Source organism: Hyla sarda, chromosome 13 (genome assembly GCF_029499605.1).
Source record: "Hyla sarda isolate aHylSar1 chromosome 13, aHylSar1.hap1, whole genome shotgun sequence".
In the NCBI taxonomy this organism is placed as follows: Eukaryota; Metazoa; Chordata; class Amphibia; order Anura; family Hylidae; genus Hyla; species Hyla sarda.
In genome coordinates this window covers 49919654-49944425 of record NC_079201.1, presented here as the reverse complement: position 1 = coordinate 49944425, position 24772 = coordinate 49919654, and the positions used below count along the sequence as shown (strand labels likewise).

Genomic DNA, 24772 nt, shown 5'->3' with positions numbered 1-24772 from the left:
CTTTATTTGGGGAGGCACTTTTTCTGAGGCTGAAAATTTCGTCTGAGTTGAATCAGAATTCTTGGGGTTTACAATTTACAATGCACTATTCTACTAACACCATCCAATTTCTAGATTTAGAACTTACGAGGTTAGAAACAGGTCAAATCTCCACTAAAACATTTTTAAAAAAAGTGGATATTAATAGTTTTCTTAATTTCGACAGTGCACATTATCCGGTATGGCTGAGGGGTGTCCCCTATGGACAGTACCTGCGCATTCGGAAAAATTGTACCTCTGATGAGGATTTCGATGCACAGGCTGCTGTCCTTAGGGGACGTTTCGCAGAAAAGGGGTACCCAAAAAAACTCCTTATTAATTCTTACAATAAAGTGAAAAATAAAAAACAATCAGATTTAGTTATTCCGAAAGTAAATAATCCAAATAGCTCAACCAATAATAGAAATAACCATTCTTATGTACAAACCTCTGAATTTAAAATAAAATTTGTGACTAATTATAATAAGGAAGCTTCACAAATAAAACAAATATTACACAAACATTGGCCAATCATACTTCAAGATCCAGTCCTTAAGGAGCTAATTCCTTCTACTCCCAGAGTTACCTTTAGACGGGCGAACACCCTGCAAAATATAGTAGCTCCAGGTAAATATAAGACCAAATCACGTCCCACAACATCTAGAGATGGTTTTTGTACCCCTTGTGGGATTTCACGCTGTCTTTGTTGCAGTCTAATTAAAGAACGAACCACATCATTTTTTTCCTCCCAAACCCGGTTATCATATAATATTAAGGATAAGGTTACATGCAATACTTCCTTTGCCATATACTTACTAACATGCAGTTGTAATCTTCAATACGTAGGCCGCACTGTACAAACTGTATGAATAAACATCGTTGGAACATCAAACATAAATATCTGCTACATAGCGTGTCAAAACATTTTACCCTTAAACATGATAATAATTTGGAGTCTCAAAAACTAACAATTCCATCTGACCATCTAAATAGGTACCAACGTCTTATTAATCGTGAATCCTACTGGATTCACAAGCTCTTAACATTGACCCCTAATGGGCTTAATGAGACCATAGAGAATGTTAAATAATACCCATTCCTTTGGTAAAGATAACCTCTCTGCGGTCTCATATTCCCATGTGGTCACCTCCACAACTGTACACCAACGATCCATTCCCCCTCCCCCCCCTCTCTCCCCTTTTTTTTTTTTTTTTTCACCGTAGCACTTTAAGTGCTAAATATCAGTAAGTAGTAGTACACATTGAGCGTTTTTATTCCAATAATTAGAGATCCTGTAACGCCAGTTCGGACTACTGGGGTAGTTCTGATTGTTTTCAGTATAAGATTGCTGTTATGCATTATTTTGTTCCATGTGATATATTTTTATAGAAATATATTTATGTAAAAAAGTTTTATTTTATCTGATCCTCTATCAATTATTATTATTATCATTATTATTATTAGTAATATTATCTCTGTTTTAATTTTACTTATGTTCCAATATGTATACATGTGGGTGCATTCATGTGCGTATACGTCTGTGCGCGCATGTGTCCATGTACATGTGTATGTGTATATATATGTATGTATATGTATGTGTATATATACATGTGTGTATATATGTCTGTTATTTGTCATATCTTGACCATATACAGTAGGGTTGGCGTTGGCACACATGCGGGTGTGTGCGCATATGTGTATATATACATATATATGTTATGTATATGTGTTTTCTATGTCCCATGCATTATGTGTGCCTTGTCCTTCCCCTATTTTCTATTATCCCCCCCTCTTTATTATAATTCTTGGTTTTATTAATGTTTTGTTTTACTAATTGTTTATTCATTATTATATTTCCTTGATGCATTTTATGAGCATATATGCTTACCTTAAGTATTTAAATGTATTTTATGAGTATATATATTTTTTTTGTGAAAATCTACTTTGTCAGGTAGGGGTTAATACCTGCGTGTATATAAATCCCTCCCTGAGAAGTGTTTGTTATGCCTGATGAAACCGCGCAAGCGCGGTAAAACGCGTCGCATTGGATTAAATCTGTTCGCTACACACCTGGCTCTATTGTCCTCTCCTTGGTCAGCGCCGATATTCCCATCTCTTCTGAAGTTCACCTTACATCTCTCCGCTATCTCTGGGAAGGCTGCAGACCGAGATCATCATATCAAACGCACATCTTGGTTGTGTGGGCAGGGTGAGCCTTTACTTTTTCCCTCCCCTCCCACACACCTGTGATCCCGTTGGTTCTTCACAAGGGAGCGCCTGTTTCTCTCTTTGCTTTACACTTCCCTTCAGCTTGGCACCTAGTTCCTTGTAATTATTCTTCAAGGACCTCCACCTACCATGTATTCTGTCGTTGGTTCCCACATGGACCACGACAGCTGGGTCATCCCCAGCCCCCCCTAGTAATTTGTCCACCCTTTCCACCACATGCCGAACCCTGGCACCAGGGAGACAGCAAACCATTCGGTTGAGGTGGTCTTGGCGACAAATTATTCTATTCGTCTTCCTGATTATAGAATCCCCTACCACAACTAACTGTTTTGGCCTACCTGCGTTACCATCCCCCACACTACTAGTTGAGCTGTTCCCCCGGCTGTTAGGGAGACCAGTATTTACTAGGGTTACATAGTTACATAGTTACATAGTACGGTCGAAAAAAGACATATGTCCATCAAGTTCAACCAGGAAATTAAGGGGTAGGGGTTGCCATCTCTGATACTGAGGCCCTCGCATCATCGCCCAACTTGGCAATTTTACTTGGGAAATCAGAAGCAGAAGTGACCTTCCTTTTCCTTGCCCCCTTTCCAGTCCCTCTAACTACATTAACCCAGCTCCCTACTTGGGCCTCCTGGCTAGTTTCTCCAACCTCCATTTCTACCCCACTAACTGCTTGCTCTGTAAGATTGTCAATCGCCCGCCAATGTTGCATTTTGCTCCTCTAGATCTCTAATACGAGATTCCAGGTGGGCAACATGCTCACATTTGTCACAGCGGTATTCACCCTGAAGCTGCTGCTCCAGAGATGTATACATGTGGCACAATATGCACTGAAGAAAACCTCCAATCCTGCTGTCCATATCCTTGGTGACAAACAGCTGTTATTAACTATTAAGAAAAACTACTTTTATCAAGGGAGTGTAATACTTACAGTTACAGTGGGTCCTGCTTACAACTCCTGCTTTTTAAACTTCTGCTTATAAAACTTCTCAGATGTAACACTTAATAATACAACACTTTAGAATACAGACCCAGCTTCAATGAAACTCAGTCAGAGCTCTGAATGGCCGGTACTGAGGAGCCATTCAGGGCTCCCTGTGGGTTTTTAAAATGGACACTGTATATTAAGAGCGATGTGGGGGGCAAGATATATAGCGCTATATATCTAGCCCCCCAGCGCGTTTATAAAGATATAACCCCCGCCAGCACAAAAATATATACCCCCGCAGTGTATATATGTGACCCCTGCCGGTGCATTTATAATGTAACCTCCGCAGGCGCATTTATAATTATATACCCCCCGCGGGCGCATTTGTCAATATATACCCCCCACTGGCGCATTTATGTGACCCCCCGCGGGCGCATTTGTCATTAATGCAGCGATATCTGTGAAAAGCATTTTATGTGCAGAGCATCGCACCAGCCGCCGCCGCCGGCGCGATGCTGCTGGTAGAATACTATTCATACATAGCGCTGCAGGGGCATATTATATAGAAGTGCTGTGATCTGGCCCCACAGCACTTCTATATAATATGCCCCTGTAGCGCTATGTATGAATAGTATTCTATCAGCAGCATCGCGCCGGCAACGGCTGGTGCGATGCTCTGCGCGTAAAATGCTTTTCACAGATAGCGCTGCATTAATGACAAATGCGCCAGCGGGGGTTCACATAAATGCGTCGGCAGGGGGTATATACAGTATTGATAATTGCTCCGGCAGGGGGTATATAATTATAAATGCGCCTGCAGGGGTTACATTATAAATGCGCAGGCGGGGGGGTCACATATATATATTGCGGGGGTTTATATTTTTGCGCTGGCAGGGGTTATATCTTTATAAATGCGCTGGGGGGCTAGATATATAGCGCTATATATCTTGCCCCCACAGCGCTTTTAATGTACATTGTTCATTTTAAAAACCCACAGGGAGCCCTGAATGGCTCCGTCAGTACCGGCCATTCAGAGCTCCCCGTGGGATATTTAAAAATGAAAGTAAAATACATCGGTGATCGCAGTGTTGTGGACCATGCCACCCGCTCCCCTGCTTAATAACTTCGGATCGGGTTTCAGAAGTGAGACCCGGTGTGATCAATCCCTCAGCCCCTGTACTACTACCCCCATCATGGAACAGAGTCTGATCCATGATGGGGATAATAGTACAAAGACTAATGTAGTCCCCCCAAGCCACCGGCAGACTCCCGGAGCCAGGGAATTACTACTCCCATCATGGAACAGACTTGTTTCCATGATAAGAGTAGTAGTAGTCGTCCCACAACACTGTAGGAGTCTGCTGATGTCATCTCTTCTGAGCATGCTCAGATGTAATTGCGGATATTTTAAACCCGGGTGCAAACGGATGACATTAAAGGTTCATTCGTTTGCCATAGACTTCAATGTTAAAATTATGATGTCCGTGTTTTCTTCCTTTTTTTTCCACGGAAGAAAAAATACTGCATGTTCCGTTTTTTTCTTCCATTAAAAAAACGGAAATGAGTGCAGACGGGGGCAAACGGGTGCAAGCGGATGTAAATGGATTGTGAAAAAATCCCATTGACATGAATGGGATTTTTTTTAAACCGTTTTTAATCTGTTTACAGTTTGCAAAAACGGAACTGAAATGGGGATAAAAAAAAAATGGGGACAGACGGCCGTGTGAACAAGCCCTAAGAGAAAAGCACAAGAAATCAAAAAAACAAACAATACAATCTATGATCGGGGTACGGGCATGGGCTATGGGGCGGGGCTGGGGGCATGGGGGAGTGGGCGACTGTGTGGGGGTAGGGAGGGGGTGGATTACAGGGCCGAAACTAGTGAGCTATATCTTCAGGGGGACATGGGGGAAAAAGAGGAGTCTTCACTTTTCTTCATCCACGGCCAGGCTGTCCAAGATGGAATAGTCTTTGAGCAGGCTCCTGATGAACCTACGGCAGCCCCGGACAGAAATGCTCTCCCTGTTAATCATGAGGCGGTTCCTGGCAAGCCACACTGTGTCGTTAAAACAGTTCATAAGGCACCAGGCCTCCTAGATGGCCTCCACGTCGTGGGTCCCAGGGAACAGACCGTAAAGCACCAAATGGTACGATAAGGCAGTTCCTGGGTAGAGAGTCTCTGAGTTCAGGTTCTAGGCCATCCAACAGACCCTGTGCAAAGGGGCACTGCCAAAACACGTGCAAAGATGTTTCTTCCACAAAGGGGCACCGGGGGCAGTACCGGGTTCTGCACAGGTCATGGGCATGCATGCATGAATGACCTGAGAGAGAGTCTGCCCTTAATGGCTATCCATGACATGTCCTTGTGTCCATTGGTAAGCTGTCTCCAGAGGGGCATGAGAAACAAGTGAGACATGGACCTGCCAGCTGAGCCAGTCTTTTCAACTTTGCTGTACGCTGACACATGCAAAGGAGGCTCTCAGCAGGGTGGGGATATCGGGTACTCCTTTCCCACCCTTGAGGGGCCCCTTGTACATCACAGGCCTCTTGACTCTGTCCATTTTGCCCCAGATGAAGCGAAACCAGCCAGGCCTGTGCGGTGTACTGAAGCACAGGCAAAACTTCACTCCGCCGGACCAGTGTTTTGCCCTCCATAGAGAGCTTTCTGGAGCTCCACAGTCCAATCTTAGAATTCATCTTTGCCAGTCGGTCTTGCCAAGAACCAGACTCCAAAAAATTTGGATGAAGTCTGGTTTAACAGTAAAGGGGAAGGGGGAGGAAGTAGCCGGGTGCCACTCTCCGAAGAGCATAGCTTCCGACTTCCCGCAGTTGACTTTTGCCCCTGAAGCTTTGCCGAAGTCCTCACAGGTCTGGACTAGTGTAGTCATCGAACGCCTAATGACCAAAACCAAATGAATGATCTTAGTCAAAAGGCCGAGAAGCGATAACTGGGAAAGGGGCGGCACCAACAATGTCCCCTCCACAAGCACTATCACTACTTGTAGGAAGGGAGGCTGGCAGCCTCCCATACACACTCTGGCTGGGTGGCATTCACCCACCAGTACACACAGCAGACCCTAAACCCATCTCATTATTGCTATGCAGAAAGACAGGAGTCCATTCCACTCTGATGGAGCATTTTTAAATGCAATCCATAACCTGGCTTTGGCAGGAACCCTACTTACTCCTCCTCCTTGCATGTGATACTGGGTTTAGGATCTGCATAGGAAACACACACAAGCACACAGCCGCCTCCTTGGCTGTCCCCAAACGGTATAAAACCAACAGCCACGGGAAGCTGTAAGGATAGAGGAGATGCCTGCATCTTATTGTCTTGGTTGTCTTGGCTAAGTCCAGGTAATTTGACAACCTATGGCGGTGCTGCTTCTGCTCATGTCAGTGCTGCTTCTGATAAGGCTGTTTTTTGGTGGGACTAGGCGACATCACAATCTCCATGGTTATGTGGTGTCCCGGTACCGGATTGCATCCGTTACCTTGTGGTGAGGTCCCTAGCTACCGGTGGGGTCCTCATCAATAGTTAGCCCCTTGTCACCCCTGTAATAGTTAAAATTATTCAAATTCAATGTGTAAATATGTAAATAAAGTGTATTTACCTTGTTGTAGTGTCGCAGGACCTGCGGGTCACGTGAAGCGTTCCAAAACTCTATGGTTTTATGGTTCAAGGACCTTTGGAGGAAGTCAGGTGATCGCCTTCCATGCATTGTTATGGTGAGTGACAGCTGACATGGACCAATCCAAAACGGCCCTGCCCATATAAGGGAGCGGCGGCCAATAATCGCTCTCTTTCCTCGTGGGCTGCTGATAGAGGAGGATCTGCGCAGCTGTCGTCAGCAGTGACTAGGCCCAAGCCTTGCGGCAACGGCCATCTTACAAAACTGTGAGTTACCTCAATCCCTGCTAAGTCTGCAAGATCACCAGACCTAAACAGACCCCTAAATCCGGACGGATCTCTGCATCAATCCTAATTCTATTAGACCTTTGGATAAGCTAATGTTCCGCAGCATCTGTCAATCACTGCCATACTACATAGAGACTGTATTGCTAAGACTGTTGATGTTAATTGGATGTACCGCAAGTATCTCAGTAAAGTTTATACAAGTTCAAGTTCCTCCCTATTGTGGTCCTTCATTCATTTAAGCATGCACCTATCGTTTCTGGGAAGGGTGGCGATAGGCCGAAGATTCACCTCAGCGTATTAACCCTCACCCTGGCATCACGAGTGACAGGGGTTAAATTAACCCCTCATATACTGAAGCAACACCCCAACTACACTACACCCCCAAGGCCCTACCACAGTTACATACACAACAAAGGTGATATGCTGTTTACACCTAGCCATGCCAGTGGTATTGAGTGGCATCTCACAGTGCTAAGGGTCCTGGATGCAACAATCTCTCAATGGGGAATAGCCGCAATGAGTTTGTAAAGTGCACCCATGTTTGCAACTCCATAAATACATATGTATGTATGTATGTATATATATAAGTACATAAAAATATATCTATATATCTAAATCTATATGTATGTATATATATATATATATATATATTTTTTTTTTTTTTATAGATAGTTGTTTTTAAACATGATTTTACATTTTTTTCTCTTTTTTTTTCTTTCCATGTTTTTATTCTTTCCTCTTTTTTTCTCTGCTTCTTCTTATTTTTCTTCTTCTTCTTCTTCAGACCCTATCATTGCACTAATGCTTATTCAATGCCACCAGCAGATGGAGACACTCTATTGCAACATTGGTTGTGAGCAGCAGTTTGTAAAAACAAATGCCTCTTAGCTGATTACCTATCCATTATTGCAATTAGAGATGAGCGATTCGAAGCAGACGAACCCGAATTCGTTACAAATTTCAGGATTTAATCGATTCACAACGAATACGAATATCGCAGCGATTCTATTGTGCAAATAGCTTCATTAAACTCCATTTTACGGCGTTCCAGGCTCCAGAACACCTAAAATGGCGGATCCACATGTCATTACATGGAGCAGATGATGCTGGGAAGGCGGGAAGGGAGGTAGGTGGGATGACCCTGAATCACATGCGGGATGTAGCCTATCGGCATTCATTGACCCCTGTGATGTCACAGCCCTATATAATCGGCAGCCATCTAGTGGCTGCTCATTTCATGCCATATACACTGCAGAGATAGGACGGACTGCGTGTCTGTGTGTGTTACACAGAGACGCTGAATTGATTGTACCACAGCTTTCCACTGCTAGTTACATCAGCATTGTGGACAGAGAGAAGTCCAGTGCTTGTTGTCACTGAGAAGGATTTTGATGCCAGCCATTGAGCCTCCAGTCACTTCATTCAGCATTTTATTAGAGGGGCAGATTTTCATTGCCTCATACATTTCAACAAGCTGCCTGAAATTCATGAACCTTATCACAGGAGGCAGGAAAGATTTTTCAGCGCAATTCTGTGTATTTTTCCACAAGAAATCATCTGCTGCATATACTAGTCTGTAGACGGTATAAAAACCAGTTCACACCATTCATAAGACTCTGAGACAGAGTGCAATTTAGGGTTTAATCCCTGTTTTTTTTTTTGTTTTTGTTTTTTTGTGGTGCTGCACTGTTGTGTCCTGCTGCTGTGCAAAAATACGTTTTTTTTCAGCGGACTGTAGTGCATTTGTCTGCCCTTATACTTGCATACCACATGCCTACATCAAAGCAGTCTACTACTTTGCATCTGTAACAAGTCTAGATACTGGGAAAGTCCTGGCAAAAGTAATCACCGGCTGGTGTTTTATAAAAATTGAATTTTTTGGTGTATTGTAGTGCATTTTTTTCCCATCATACGTGCATACCACATACCTACATCTAAGTAGAGTACCATTTTGTACCTGTTAATCTGTGAAAGGCCTACATACTGTGAAAGTCCAAGCAAAATTACTCACCAGCTGGTGTTTTAAAAAAATAGTTTTTTGGCGTATTGTTGCGCATTTTTCAGCCCTCATCAGTGCATACTGCATACGTACATCTAATTAGTGTACCATTTGGACCTGTTAATCTGTGAAAGGCCTACATATTGTGAAAGTCCAAGCAACAGTACTCACCGGCTGGTGTTTTACAAAAAATACTGAGTTTTTCTTCCCTCATAAGTGAATACCACATACCTACTTCAAAGCAGTCTACTATTTTGTATATGTAAATCTGTAACAAATCTAGATACTGGGAAAGTCCAGGCAAAAGTAATCACCATTTGGTGTTTTACGAAAATACGTTTTCCAAGTGAACTATAGAGCCTTTTTATTCTGTCAGATGTGTATACCACATACCTACAAGTAAGTAGTGTGCTTTTTTGTACCTGTTAATTTGAAACAAACCTACATACAGTGAAAGGACAGGGAATAGTAACCAACGGCTGGTGTGTTAAGAAAATATGTTTTCCAAGTGTACTATAGAGACTTATTTTTCTGTCATATGTGCATACCACATAGCTACATCTAAGTAGTCTACTTTTTTGCACCTGTTAATCTGCAATAAGCCCACATACAGTGAAAGGCGTGTAGTGAAACGTATTTTACTCCTCTTGTATACCACTAAGAATGTCAGGCAGAGAAGTGCCAGGAGGTGCTCAGAGGAGTGGCAGAGGCCTAAATTTATCAGACAGAGGTCGCAGCAGACTAGGGGCAAGTGGCAGCAGGAGTCGCAGTGAGAGACCTGAGCTCCCGGTATCAGCTACCAGTCGTGTCTCTACCGACAACCCACTTCATCTACATCTGATACCCCCAGTCAACAGTCGGTGGGTTCCTCAGACACAACCCTCAGTTGGCATGGCCCGGGAGCAGTCCTCTGTCTTATGCTGTTCCCACCCCTAAAGAATTATTTTATGCAGTGGGTTCAGCTCCACTATTCAGTGAGGAAGATGTATTAGACGACAGTCAGCAGCTGCTGCCCAGCCAAGAAGTGGAGGAGACTTCAACCGCTTACTACGCTAGGTGGACAATTATTGACGAGGAGGGTGATGTGGGAGGTGGTGTTTCCAGCATTCAGGGTCCTGAATCATACACTGTTAAGGAACCTGAGGAGGACATCAGTGATGTGCAGACAGAACTCGATGATGATGAAGCCGATCACACTTGGGAGCCGTGTGCAGACGGGGCTTCATCATCATCTGCAGAAGAGGGTTGCAGGTTGCCCGTGAGGCAGCAGATGAGCCAGCAAGGTGGTAGTATGGTTGGCAGTCAGCATAGTGGCAAAAGTGGAAATTCTGGATCCAAACATGCCCAGGGTAGGCCACCTGCTTCGTCGCAGCCTACCTTCCAAGGAGGTAGTGGAACAGGTGTTCCTGGAGATGGCGGCAGTAGCAGTATTGCGCATTGTTAGTGGTAAAATCAGATACTCAGTGGTCTGGCAGTTTTTCATCAAGCATCCGGAGGAAGTTAACACAGCCACATGCAAGATATGTCGGCAGAAGGTGAAGCATGGACAGGTTAGCAATGTTGGCACCACAGCCCTGCGTCAACATATGATGCGCAACCATAAAGCAGCCTGGGACATCCGTGGCTCAGATGTGGTGGTCTAGCCTGCCGCATCACCCAGTGGCACGCCACTCCCTCTTTCAGCAAGCCAAGGGTCCACCACCTCAGGTGAAGGGAGCTGTGTGCCATTCCCTTCTTCTGTCGCTCCAGATGTTTCTGCTCCTCCTACTTGTAGCCAGCCATTCCGCCAACAATCCAAAGGCAAAGCCATGTCAATGTCCAAGAGACAACAGTATGCGCCAACTCATCCAATGGCACAGAAGCTGAATGTCCTCCTTTCCAAATTGCTGGTGCTGCAGTCCCTCCCATTTCAAGTGGTGGACTCTGCACCTTTCATAGAATTGATGGCTTGTGGCCGAGCCAAGGTGGAGAGTCCCAAGAAGGCAGTACCAGCCCTGCATAATTTTGTACAAGAGAAGGTGTGCCAGTCCTTGAGCCTGTTGGTGTGTTCAAAAGTGCACGGCAGCGCTGACGTGTGGAACTACGGGCAGGGACAATACATGTCTTTTACGGCCCACTGGGTAAATGTGGTTCCTGCAAAGCCACAACAGCAACTTGGACGGGTCACACTGCTTCCTCCTCCACGCTCTCGCTCTCAGGCAGTTGGTCCTGTGACAGTGTGCGACTCCACCTCCTCATCCTCCACCGTGTCCTCGGCCTCCACTGCACATAAAAATTTCAGTGGCCCTTCATCGTACCATGTGTGTAGGGCACGGCGGTGTCACACTGTTCTTCACATGGTTTGCCTTGGCGAACTGAGTCACACAGGGGAGGAACTGCTAAAAATTCATTCGTAAAGAAATCGGAGTATAGCTTACTCCATGAAAATTGGAAATGGGAACCATGGTCACCCACAACGGGAAGAACATCGTGTCCGCGCTACGACAAGGAAGTGTGAAAAATGCACCCTGCATGGCACACGTGTTGAATCTGGTTGTCAAGCACTTCCTGAAGTCTTCACCCCATTTTCAAGACGTCCAAACAATGGGAAGGAAACTGTGCATGCACTTCAGCCACTCGTACACCGCAAAGCACACCCTCCTTGAGCTGCAGCATCAGAATGGTGTCCCACAATATAGTCTTATTTGTGACGTTCCCACACGTTGGAATTCCCCCCTCCATATGTTGGACAGACTATACGAACAAAGAAAAGCCATCACCGATGTCTTCATGATCCAAGCAGATAGGGGTACTCCCCTGAGTAACTTCAATGTGAACCAGTGGCAGCTCATACGTGACACCTGCCCTTTGCTGAGGCCCTTTGAGGAAGCCACATTATTTGTAAGTTGCCTGGATTACGGGATGAGCAACGTAATTCCACTCCTACATTTCCTACAACAAATGATTGAAACGATGACTGGTCACGGCATTGAAGACGTTGCACCTACATCTCATGGCTACATAGCCCTGTGGGGGCTAAACTGGAGGAGGAGGATGAGGGGCAGAGTGGAGCAAAGTTTAGGTTTGATGAGATGGGCGGTGTTTCTAGTCATCGGACAGGAGAGGAGGAGCATGATCAGCTAGAGGAGCTAGAGGGTGGCGAGACAGAGGGCCCAGACACACCGTGGCAGTATGCAGCGGAGATGGAGGCAGGGAGTCCCTCCGAGTCACTGGCACAAATGGCATGATGCATGCTCAGTTGCTTACGTAGTGTTATGGACATGAAATTTACATATATTTTATCTGCTATATTTGTAATCGTAGACCAAGAAACCCACATGGGTTTAGACAAAGGAAAAGATGCAGTCTCTTACCTGGGGTCTCCTTGTCATATTTACAGGGGCTTTTTGTAACATTAGACAATGACCACCGGTGGGTGGGCTAAGGGCGGAGAAAACATAATAAAATGCCCATTGAATAGGGGCAAGTTCCCTTTCTCTTGCTGGGCTGCATACCATCACACCTGGCCATTCACTTTCCTGGTGTGACACTTTCCAATCCACTTGCTGTTGGGCCTGAATCCTAAAACAAAGGACTGCAGCGGACTGCAGCCTTGCCCCATGTCTGGCTTGGTTAATCATACTCGCTGAAGCTAAGTATTTCCAGTATTATATTCTTTTGTGTTATATATATATATATATATATATATATATATATATATATATATATAGTTGTATCTTTTAAGGTAAAATCACCAAAATAGCCAACAGATAGTTTTCGACTATATTTGTTGTATATGTGTTTCCTTACACTGCAGATTTGAATGTCTATTAGTAATATTTTTTCCTCTTTTCTCTCCTTTAGTAAGAGTGGGTTTTAGTTTTCAATTGTGTATTAAACATCTTTAATTCTGCCAGTATTTGGGTGTGTAGTGTTAATTTGTGCATTGGATGCTAGGATATAACTCTTCCAAAATTCCTAAAAAAATAGGTTGGTCTGTGGAGTGTTTATGATTGCATTTGGTCTCCAGTAATACTGCTAAGTTAAGTCTATGCACCTGGTCTGTGAATATATTGTATTCACTACACCGCATGGTGGCAGCCATTTTGGTCAAACATTTTGTGTCCCAGATGCATGGTCTGCAGATTTTAACCGATCGTATTACCGTCGGAGCCAAATCCAATTCGACCACAAAACCACGAACCACAACAAATGGCAATGAGGATGGGATTTTGCAGGAGTTATGAATATTAGTAACCAATTGACCATATTAACAAATTTTCCTAACAATTATAATAAATTCATGAAACTTTTATATTAAGGAAAATTTTTCTGATCATTAACTTAGTAGTCTTCAAGGGGCTTATTAACTAAAACAGTGTCCTGTTTCATATAGTTGGTGGCCATTTTGGGTACTCAAAGAAAGCACATGGTCGGGGGAGGGGCATGTTTTGATGTACTGTAGTCAGCAGGATTTTGCCGGAAATTGAGTCATAAACAGTGACCCAAGGATTATTGCTTTAGACAGGAGGAAGCTCTTACAGATTTTTGTCGTATGTGGTTATCACGTGTAGCACTTTACTAGTTATACAGGATCCTAATAGACTGTTGCTTTTGTGTTCCTTGTTTTAAGGGTAACTTGAATTGCATACATGAAATTTCTTTAGTGATTGTCACTGGTAAGCAATAGCATTGCTTTTGTAGGTAATGGTTGGTTGTATTGCATACATGATAGTTATTAGACACAGAATGTAAAGCATATTGAAAGTCTCCTGTTGTACATGTGTTGCTAGATTGTGATTGTACCCTTAGTTGTGTGAGCTGTAACTTTACACTATATTTTCCGTGTTTCACTAGTGTGAGAGGGCATACACGCCTATGCGAGATACCCTAGTGTAGCCTGTTTGTGTATGTGTTAGTGGGACAATATATACTAGTAAGGCTTACTGCAAACACGTGTTATTGTCCCACCATCTGATATTGTACTTGAGATTCTGTTGTTCAGAATGAATTTCCTTAGGAAGAAGTTTAGTGCATTGTGGCAGGATAGAAGGCCCAAATTTGGGGCTGTACCACATTGGGCAAATGGAGTGTTATAGCAGAAGAACTTGTACGCTATGGTGCACCGGTTTATCCAGAGATGGGGGATGAGATAGGAGGCATGGCTCTGAAGCTTGATTTAGGGGTTTATCCCAAAAATGAGAGCCAAGCTCCGTATGAGGTTGGTTGGATGCTTTTACATGCCCTAAAATGTGAGGTACAGAGAAATGAGGAACTTGAGAAAGAGTTGCAGACAAAAACACAGATTATTCGTGATAAAGATAGGCAGATTCGCATGTTGGAATCAGAATTACTGGAATGGGAAAAACAATGTATAGATACTGATGGAAAATTGGCTCAGTCTTATGCTGAGATCCAGCAGTTGAGGAATGAGGTTGCAAAAAGCTAGTTCCCCAAAATGGTGTCTGGTGTGACCTCTTCCCATAAATCACAGCCACATTCCACAGCAGATTTACCCTCTGAAAAGGTCTGTGTTTCAAGTGCAAATAAGGGGGCCCTAGAGAGTGAGATTGTAGAAGTTCCCAGTGCAGGTTCTCAGTTGTGTAAGAAACAGAAATTGAATAGCAACAAGGGGAAATACAAAGCAAATTGGAGCAGTTTAAAAGTTGTTAGAAGTGTGTCTCTAGCAGTGAAGCGGTATAGATCAGCTATGAAAAATGAGACCCAGATAGTAAATACGGCTAAAAGGGTAAAGTCTTGTTTTGCATGTGGTGTTTCAGGCCATATCGCTAGATACTGTAATGCACATGGTAACGAAGCGAAGTACTGTTCAGCTAAATGTACTACATGTGGTCATAGTGGCCATATCTCCACAAGTTGTTATTCTACTGGAAATATGACGCAGAGGGAACCAGGTAAATCCAGACAGACTGGGAAGGGAAATGTACATTCTTCCTCCAAACAGCAGTTTTCAGAGAAATCTCTCAGCTTCCAATATAAACCTCATCTGTTTGATCCTATGAAAGATGACATTACAAAATACATGTTCAAGGAGTTGTGTGCACAGGTAGCAATATTCTTACAGAAATTATATATACAGGTGGAGAATCCCATGCCCCCTGTTGGTCAAACGGGAAAGGGAGACTAAAGATTAAACAATGGCCACCTTCCTTTTGCATGTAAATAGTGTTCACTTGTTTTGTCTTTTCTAGCCACTAGGGCCATACCATAGGCTTACATGTAAAATGACAATTCATTTGTTAGTTTAGGTTGACATTTAGAGGAGCCTCCCCAAATTTGTGGGGAAAATTCATTAGTAATAAACTGACTCACCATTTTGATTTTTTCAAGAGGTGGGGGAGGTTTACCAAAAGCTAGTCCTTTCCACTAGAAGGCAATGTGCCTAGAGGGACTGAGGTAACACTCAAAAATTAGTTAGCAATGGTTGGAATAATGCTGGAAAAGTGAGTATGGATATACAGAGTGGAGTTCAACTGTGTCCAGTGTTGGGTTTTACCAAGGTTCACTGATCAGCACAGGCAGAAGAGAATCTCTGATGGGCCTGGAAATACTAAAATTGTATTGTTGGAAAGTGACTCTAAACCTGTTTATTTTCCATTCAGCAGATTAGTAGCAGTGTAACCCCGCTCAACCCATGGACCTCAGTCGAATCCGAGCTCACCACAAACAGATGACCAGATGACCAACGCTTCTAATGGAGTGAAGAAGGCTACCCATTCCTCAGCATCCCGTGGTTGGAAGATGACAAGGATCAAGTCGTCAAGACTGAGTTTGGATGACATCGTGAGACAGGAGAACCCAGAACCAAAGGATTCCCTCCAACATTTTGGAAAAGGCTTTTGGACACCACAAAGGATGCTTTAAAGAAACTGTCTCAAGAGAAGCTACAAATGAGGACAGTAGCTCCATCAATCGCCTAAGCCCTAGACTATCCCTTCACTGGCAACAGTAGAGTCGGTGCTACAGCTACATAGTGAACAATAAACCATGATCTATGTAAGCTGACAGCAAGAATCTAGGGATACCTATTGCAAACTTAATAATTTGTGAATACTGAGCTTAGAGGATAACCAATCCAGCAAGCAACTCTAATGTGGTTTTCTGGTATTAGAATCAATGGTGGAATGTTATGGACATGAAAATGACATACATTTTATCTGCTATATTTGTGATCCTAGACCAAGAAACCCACATGGGTTTAGACAAAGGAAAATATGGAGTCTCTTACCTGGGGTCTCCTTGTCATATTTACATTTTTTTTTTTTTTTTTGGAACATTAGACAATGACCACCGATGGGTGGGCTAAGGGATGGAGAAAACATAATAAAAAGCCCATTGAATAGGGGCAAGTTCCTTTTCTCTTGCTGGACTGCATACCATCACACCTGGCCATTCACCTTCCTGGTGTGACACTTTCCATTCAACTTGCTGTTGGGCCTGAATCCTGAAACAAAGGACTGCAGCCTTGCCCCATGCCTTGCTTGGTTAATCATACTCGCTGTAAAGGTTCCCCGAAGCTAGATATTTCCAGTATTTTATTCTTTTGTGATATATATCATCATTGTATGTTTTAAGGAAAAATCACCCAAATAGCCAACAGATAGTGTTTTCGACTAGATTTGTTGTATATGTGTTTCCTTACACTGCAGATTTAAATGTCTAGCTATTAGTAATATCTTTTCCTCTTTTCTCTCTTTTAGTTAGTGTGTATTAAACATCCTTATTTCTGCCAGTATTTGGGTGTGTAGAGTTAATTTGTGCATTGGATACTAGGATATAACTCTTCCAAAATTCCTAAAAAATAGGTTGGTCTGTGGGGTGTTTATGATTGCATTTGGTCTCCAGTAATACTGCTAAGTTAAGTCTATGCACCTGGTCTGTGAATATACTGTATTCACTACACCGCATGGTGGCAGCCATTTTGGTCAGACATTTTATGTCCCAGATGCATGGTCTGCAGATTTTAAGCGGGCGTATTACTGTTGGAGCTAAATCCAATTCGACCCCAAAACCACGAACCACAACACGTAGTGACCCCCGAATTGTCATACTTCGTCAGCGGGATGACTTCTGGCTCTCCACCTTATTAGACCCTCACTACCATCACAGAATGGGGGCCTTTTTTACACCCACTGAGAGGGAGGACAAATTGACCTACTACAGAGAGATCCTAAGTAGTCAGTTGGCCGATGTCTATCGGCGACATGATCCATCCACTCGCAGGTCTCACTCGGGGGGCCCTCTGCGCTCACCTTCCACTGCCATGGCTGCTGGGGAGGGGAGGGGAGGGGTGGCAGCAGCAGTACCAGCTCCATTATCAACAGCCTAAGTCTACAGTCGCTGATGAGTAGCTTTCTTCAACCACATAGGGAAGCAACTCATCAGCAGCAGGTAGACATGGAGCAGGACCTGAACCAGCAGGTGGTGGCATACCTTGACATGGCCATGCCAACAAATCTTGAAGATCCCCTGGACTTCTGGGCAGCAAAACTTGATTTATGGCCGCAACTAGCAGAGTTTGCCCTGGAAAAGCTGTCCTGCCCGGCCACTAGTGCGCCATCAGAGCGGGTGTTTAGTGCGGCCAGGGCCATAGTCACCCCAAGGCAAACTTGTCTGTCCACGAAAAATGTGGAGAGACTGACCTTTGTGAAGATGAATCAGGCATGGATAAGCCAGGATTTCCACCCACCAATGCCAGATGCCTCAGAGTAGATTGACCATGCTTCTGCACCAACACTTCACAATTATGGTTTTCAATTCCTCTTGGGTTATCTATTAGGGTTATAAAACCCTCTTAGGTACTGCGAACGCCTGCTCCTGACTGATCCTGTGTCATTCATGAACTACCTGCCTCACTGATGCTTCTGGCCTTGGGCTTTTAATTTTTGGATGTTTAGCAGTAGCTAAATACATTTTTAATGCAAATTTCAACATTGATCTTTAAATGTAAGGGGTTATGAAACCCTCTTGGGTACTGCGAATGCCTGCTCCTTATTGATCCTGTGTCTTTCAGGAACCACTTGACTCACCGATGCTTCTGGCCTTCGGCCTTTAATTTTTGGATTTTTGCACTAGCTACATACATGCCTAATTGAATTTTCAAAATTGATTGTGCAATGTAAGGGGTTATGAAAGCCTCTTGGGCACTGCGGATGCCTGCTCCTGACTGTGTTTCAGGAACTACTTGGCTTATTGATGCTTCTGGCTTGGGCCTTTTTGGATGTTTAGCACAAGCTAAATACATGCTTAATAGAAATTTCAGCATTGATATTTTAATGTAAGGGGTTATGCAACTCTCTTAGGTACTGCTGATGCCTGTTCCTGACTGCTCATGTGTCTTTCATAAACTACTTGGCTTACTGATGCTTCAGGGCTTGGGCCTTAAATTTATGGATGTTTTGCATTAGCTTACATACATGCTTAATTGAGATTTCAACATTGATCTTTCAATCTTGGGGGTTATGAAATCCTCTTGTGTTCTGCTGATGCCTTTTCCTGACTGTGTCTTTCAGGAACTACTTGGCTTACTGATGCTTCTGGGCTTGGGCCTTACATTTTTGGATGGTAGCACTACCTAACATGGATCTTCAATAGAGATTTCAACATTCACCTTTTACTTGAGGGGTTGTGAACCCCTCTTGTGTACTCATGCTGCTTCCTGCTCCACTCTGTCAGCCCATTGGTCCTGTGACAGTGTTCGACTCCACCTTCTCAGCCTCCAGCATGTCCTCAGTCTCCACTGCCCGGACAAGTCTCAGTGACCCTTCAGCATACCATGTGTATAGGGCATGGCAATGTCACGCTGTTCTTCACATGGTTTGCCTTGGGGAAAAGTGTTGGAAACAATGGCTGGTCAGTGCAATGGAGACATTGCGCCTACATCTCACGGCCACATGAGCCCTGTGGGGGCTTGTTAGGTTTGGTCCTTTGTACCCACACGCCGGGGTCCTGGACACTAAAACTTGGGTGTTAAAAGTTCAATTTCAAGATCATTAGCTTCAGCTAACTCCAGGCTGTGTCATTCAGGCAATATATGGTTTACTGATACTGCTGCTTCGCCTGGATCTGGGAATAAAAATTTTCTTATGGTAGGTAGCACTAGTTATCCAAAATCTTCGGTTTAAATTTCTGAATTCATCTTTTAATCTTAGGGATTGTGAAGGCCTAGTGTCTACTCATGCTGCTGCCAACTCCTGCCTGTGCCATACAGCCACTATAAGGTCTCCTCATGCTGCCAACACCTCCACGCTGTGCCATTCAGCCGCTATATGGTCTCCTCATGCTGCCAACACCTCCATTCTGTGTCATTTAGCCACTATATGGTCTCCTCATGCTGCCAACACCTCCATGCTGTCATTTAGCCACTATATGGTCTCCTCATGCTGCCAACACCTCCACGCTGTGCCATTTAGCCACTATATGGTCTCCTCATGCTGCCAACACCTCCACGCTGTGCCATTTAGCCACTATATGGTCTCCTCATGCTGCCAACACCTCCACGCTGTGCCATTTAGCCACTATATGGTCTCCTCATGCTGCCAACACCTCCACGCTGTGCCATTTAGCCACTATATGGTCTCCTCATGCTGCCAACACCTCCATGCTGTGCCATTTAGCCACTATATGGTCTCCTCATGCTGCCAACACCTCCATGCTGTGTCATTTAGCCACTATATGGTGTCCTCATGCTGCCAACACCTCCACTCTGTGTTATTCAGCCACTATATGGTCTCCTCATGCTACCACCACCTCCACGCTGTGTCATTCAGCCACTATATGGTCTCCTCATGCTGCCAACACATCCACACTGTGTCATTTAGCCATTATATGGTCTCCTCATACTGATGCCACCTTCAGGCTCTGTCATTGTGTCGCTCTGCAGCAGTGATTCTGCCATATCGGGTCAATGCATAGGGCGATGGAAGCAAGCTTCGAAATCGGCCCCCGTTCTCAAAAATCCATTTAATATATGGTCCCCAGATAGGGGACGTATCAGATATTAAACTGATAAGAACAGATTTTTTTTTTATTTTTTTTTTATTTTTTTTTTTTCTTGAAAAGGAAAAGTACAAATTTTATTGCAAAGGAAATGCACAATATATAAACATAAACATATGAAATATAACATACATTTTCAGAACAAAAACCATAAACCAAACATTTTTATCATGTATAAGAAAAAAGACATATAGCCAAACAAAACTTTCTCTTCAAATCTGCGCCTTTAAATATCCCAAAGGATTCTGTCCCTCCTGCAGTCCCTTCATCAGTTCACTCTGTAAGAAAAGAAAGAAAAAATTTGAAAGCAAATCATAACCAATCTTTCCATTTTTTATGTTTCCATATTCCTTCAGAATCATCAAAACCAAAAATTTTCCGATCACATAAAACATAAAGAAATAATTTACCACGGATCATGCCTAGACAGTCATTCACTCCCACATCAGACTGCTTAAAAATCTTAATATTCCTCACATCCCACAAAACCTCTTTCACACAATTTACTATGAATCATAACACACTCGCTTTCTCTCTGCTCAATCCACACAACCCATACATCATCATCTGAAAATATAGGACTTCTATCCCAGTAAGACCCTTTATGAGGCCAGACATTTCTCTCCACACAGACTTTGTATAACCACACTCCCAAAACACATGTACATAATTCTCACATCCACCACATCCATCCCTAGGACACACTTCACTATCCTCTAACCTACTTCTCCGTTGAAAAACACGAGTTGGCAGACACCCATGGGCCAACATCCAAGACAGGTCTATTTGTCTATTAGTCAATTCCGTGTTATTAACATTTCTCCGCATCACCTTACATTAATTCTCAGACAATCCACCCACACATTCAACTATCTCCCTATTTTCCAGTATTTTCATTACCTTCTTACTTTCATCCCATTCAGTCACACTACCCAAATCATTCCTCCTAATACACCTCTCATTCCTCTGGTAAAACCAAGGCACATTAAAACTCACAGGCATTTAATTATTGAAAGCCGAGGTACGTGCTCTCAAATCACCCAAGTGCAAGTAAAAAGTGCAAGCGTTCGCACGAGGATGCAGTCTATCGCAAGCCCTTCTCCAAAAGGAGAGAGGCCCCCCAATAAACCAAACCCTTCGCCGCGGGGCCAAAAGGCACCTGCAAGGTTCCAGGTACGATATCCCCTTTCGTCAAAGCTACTCAGGGACCGAAAGTGTTCCCGGCAGACAACTAGGTGTTAACTAGGTTGTCACCAAGGAACCAGTAAAACCGGTTTAGCATCCTGCCGAAACAGGATGGCACTGGGTATAGCAGGGAGGTGAGGAAGCTAATGGCCGCACACACCTTCCCTAGACCGGCAGGAGGGACACCCAGAAGGGCTACCGCACCCTACCAAATCCTAGTGAACAAAACGAACACAAAAAGTGGACACAGTGACAAAAATAAATAAATAAATAAGTGGATGTGCACAGTGTGTAATAATGCCCAGACATCGGACCGGATCTATAAAAATTCCCCGATCCTAGCCGGAAGGTCGGGATACTAAGGGTGAGTGCCCAGAAGAGTGAAAGAAAAACTGCGTGCTATGTGCTTTCATTCAAGTGGGGTTTCCAATCCCAAGTGAATTCCGGCACCCTGGGGTCACCACTCCCAGGGCACTTGTGCACCTCGGCCTACACTCTACTCAGATCCAGCAGGGAACAGGCCTCATCAGGGATGACTGCTGTGCTATACAGCCATCCCTGGTACACCCGTCCTACTGTGTGGTTCCCCATCCTGCCTTGGTGGTCTTCCACACCGCCAACTAACAGGAAAGGTACTACACTTGATCTTGGCCAAAAGGCCGAGAAGAGATGTCAGGTTTATTGAAAGAGCTTTATTGTCCGTTCAGTCATTACAAGTCGTACAATAAATTACAGTCACACAAAGCATGATAGTACAATACACAGCAAAGGTTCCCTAAGCTATACATCGCACACCATGCTACTCTAACATTCAGCTCAATCCTGCAATAGAAAGGCACAAGAGATCGAACAAAAACCAAATAATACAATCTGTGATCGGGGTAGGGGTGTGGGCGACTATGTGGGGGTAGGGAGGGGGCGGATCACAGGGCCAAACTGTTGGGCTGTATCTTCAGGGAGACATGGGAGAAGGAGAGGGGTCTTCACTCCTCTTCTTCCTCATCAACGGCCGAGCTGTCCAAGATGGAATAGTCTCTAAGCAGGTTCTTGATGAACCTGCGGCAGTCCCGGACGGACATGTTTTCCCTGTTGATCACGAGGCGGTTCCTGGCAAGCCACACTGCGTCCTTAAAACAGTTCATAAGGCGCCAGGCCTCCTGGATGGCCTCCACGTCGTGGGTCCCAGGGAACAGGCCGTAAAGCACCGAATGGTACGATAGGCAGCTCCTGGGCACTGAGTCTCTGAGTTCATGTTCTAGGGCGTCCAACAGACCCTGTGCAAAGGGGCACTGCCAAAACACGTGGAAAGATGTTTCCTCCACGTAGGGGCAACGGGGCAGTACCGGGTCTTGCACAGGTTGCGGGCATGCATGAATGACCTGAGAGAGAGACCTCCCATGACGGCCATCCACGACAAGTCCTTGTGTCCATTGGTAAGCCGCTTTGAGGCCACATTGTTCCAAACTGTCTCTGCAGTGGCTGCGGGGAGTCCCGGAACCAGCTCGGTCAAGTCCTTAGCTCGGATGAGCTTGTGGATTGTCTTCGGCTTCCATAGGTCGGGTTTCAGTCCTTCCAGCTGGTGCTCCCTCACAAACCGGACAACATCCCCATAGAACCAGGGAGTGTTCCAGTTGTAAGGGATGGAGCTGTCCCACTTGTCCCAGCCCAGCTGTCTCCAGAGGGGCATGAGAAGCAAGCGAGACATGGACCTGCCCGCTGAGCCAGTCTTTTCAACAAGAGTCCGCTGCACCGTGACACATGCAAAGGAGGCCCTCAGCAGAGCGGGGATGTCGGGTATTCCCTTCCCACCCTTGCGGGGTTCCTTGTACATCACGGTCCTCTTGACTCTGTCCATTTTGCCCCAGACGAAGCCAAACACTGTCCGGGTGATGGCCTTGCAAACGGTGGTATGGGGAGGCCAGGCCTGTGCGGTATATTGGAGCACAGGCAAAACTTCACTCTGCAGGACAAGTGCCTTGCCTTCTATCGTGAGCTTTCTGGAGCTCCACAGTCCGATCTTCGAGTTTATCCTTCCTAGTCGGTCTTGCCAAGACTTAAGGGCCGCTCCTTCCTTCCCGAACCAGACTCCAAGAATTTGAATGAAGTCCGGCTTAACCGTAAAGGGGAAGGGGGCGGAAGAAGCAAGGTGCCACTCCCCGAAGAGCATGGCCTCCGACTTCCCGCAGTTGACTTTTGCCCCCGAAGCTCTGCCGAAGTCCTCGCAGGTCTGGACGAGTGTAGTCACCGAACGCTGGTCAGCGCAGAAGACGGTCACGTCGTCCATGTAGAGCGAGCACTTGACCTCGTGGCGATCTGGTCCTGGTGCGGTGATCCCTCTGATCTCTCCATTCTGCCGGATAGTCTCAGCGAAGAGCTCTATAACACAAACAAAAAGGAAATGGGCGATGGTATTTTTTTTTTATCTAAAGCCGAGGAACGTGCTCTCGATTCACCCAAAGTGCAAGAAAAAGTGCAAACGTGTTACACTAAAAAAAACGTGCACAAAGGATGCGGTCTATCGCAAAGCCCTTCTCCGATAGGAGAGAGGCCCCCCAACAAACCTTACCCTTCGCCTCCGGACCAAAAGGTACCTGCAAGGTTTCAGGTTCGATGTCCCTTTTCGCCGAAGCTACTAGGGGACCACAAATGCTCCCGGCATCCCCCTTGGCGTTAGCCAAGGTATCTGCCCGCAGAGCCGATAACGGTAGGTACCCTGTCAAAGCAGGAGTACCCGGGGTGTTTGCAGGGAGGTGCGGAACCTAATGGCCACACACACCTCCCCTAGACCGCCAGGAGGGACACCCAGAAGGGCTACCGCATCCTGACAAATCCTGTGAACACACAACACGCAAAAAGTGACACAGTGAGACAAAAAGAAATAAATAAGTGAATGTGTGCAGATATACTGCCCGGACATCCGGCCGGATCTATAAAAATTTCTCTGATCCTAGCCAGAAGGCCGGGAATCAAGAGGTGAGTGCCACAAGGTGAAGAGATTATGGTGCCCGAGCTTCAACTCAGTGAGCCTATCCTCCCAGTGAGTTTCGGCACCTCGGGGTCACCACTCCCCGAGGCACAAAAGTACCTCGGCTCTAGACCCATTCAGCCTCATGGCGAGACCCAGAGGGAACAGGTCACATCGGGGCAGCCGTCGAGCTGATTCCTCAGAACCAGCCCCGGAAAGCCCTGGTACACCTGCATCCTCCATGCAGCACCCATCCCCACCAGCATGAAAACTGATAAGAACAAATACTACACTTGATCTTAGCCAAAAGGCCGAGAAGCGATGGTATGGGCGACTTAATTAAAAAACCCACACCATCATTTTTATTCCCTGCACTCCCAGACCACACACACCGGCCATACACCCATTCTTCCTGGCTTACATCAAACTCAATACCACACTCCTGCAAACAGTAAATTGAAGCTTTCTCTTGTGCTAAAAAAGTTAAAATAGCAGCTCTTCTAGCCATATTTTTAAATACTCTCA

General features: G+C 44.9%; 1 non-coding gene and 1 pseudogene across 1 annotated transcript; both read right to left on the bottom strand.

Annotated features, from left to right (window-relative positions):
- Positions 1–19965: 19965 nt before the first annotated feature.
- LOC130297859 (U2 spliceosomal RNA) lies at positions 19966–20164 on the bottom strand. The gene has a single exon (XR_008849722.1). It is a non-coding gene; the product is annotated as a U2 spliceosomal RNA (small nuclear RNA).
- Positions 20165–24410: 4246 nt separating this feature from the next.
- Positions 24411–24570, bottom strand: LOC130297883 (U2 spliceosomal RNA; annotated as a pseudogene).
- Between the last annotated feature and the right edge of the window lie 202 nt (positions 24571–24772).